Source organism: Glycine soja, chromosome 5 (assembly GCF_004193775.1).
Source record: "Glycine soja cultivar W05 chromosome 5, ASM419377v2, whole genome shotgun sequence".
In the NCBI taxonomy this organism is placed as follows: domain Eukaryota; kingdom Viridiplantae; phylum Streptophyta; class Magnoliopsida; order Fabales; family Fabaceae; genus Glycine; species Glycine soja.
In genome coordinates, this window is record NC_041006.1 from 17,943,722 (window position 1) to 17,944,290 (window position 569).

General features: G+C 43.9%; 1 non-coding gene across 1 annotated transcript; it reads left to right on the top strand.

Moving 5' to 3' along the window:
• Positions 1-168: 168 nt before the first annotated feature.
• On the top strand, positions 169-275 carry LOC114413852. The gene has a single exon (XR_003666997.1). It is a non-coding gene; the product is annotated as a small nucleolar RNA R71 (small nucleolar RNA).
• The last annotated feature ends 294 nt before the right edge of the window (positions 276-569 follow it).

Sequence of the window (569 nt, forward strand, 5' to 3'; positions counted from 1 at the left end):
TCATTTCTGGCACTGAATTGCTGGGAGTTGGAAGCCATCTTCTCAATTAAATTTTTGGCTTCAGCAGGGGTCATGTCTCCAAGGGCTCCACCACTGGCAGCATCTATCATACTTCTCTCCATGTTACTGAGTCCTTCATAAAAATATTGGAGGAGAAGCTGCTCAGAAATCTGGTGGTAAGGACAACTGGCACATAGTTTCTTGAATCTCTCCCAGTATTCATATAAGCTCTCTCCACTGAGTTGTCTAATGCGTGAAATATCCTTTCTAATGGTCGTGGTCCTGGAAGCAGGGAAAAGTTTTTCTAAGAATACTCTCTTGAGGTCATCCCAGCTCGTGATGGACCTTGGAGCAAGGTAATATAGCTAGTCCTTTGCCACTCCCTCTAAAGAATAAGGAAAGGCCTTTAGAAATATGTGATCCTCCTGGGCATCCGGTGGTTTCATGGTGGAGTAGACAATATGGAATTCTTTCAGATGCTTGTGTGGGTCTTCACCTGCAAGGCCATGAAACTTTGGAAGCAAATGGATTAGTCCAGTTTTAAGAACATATGGGACATCCTCATCAGG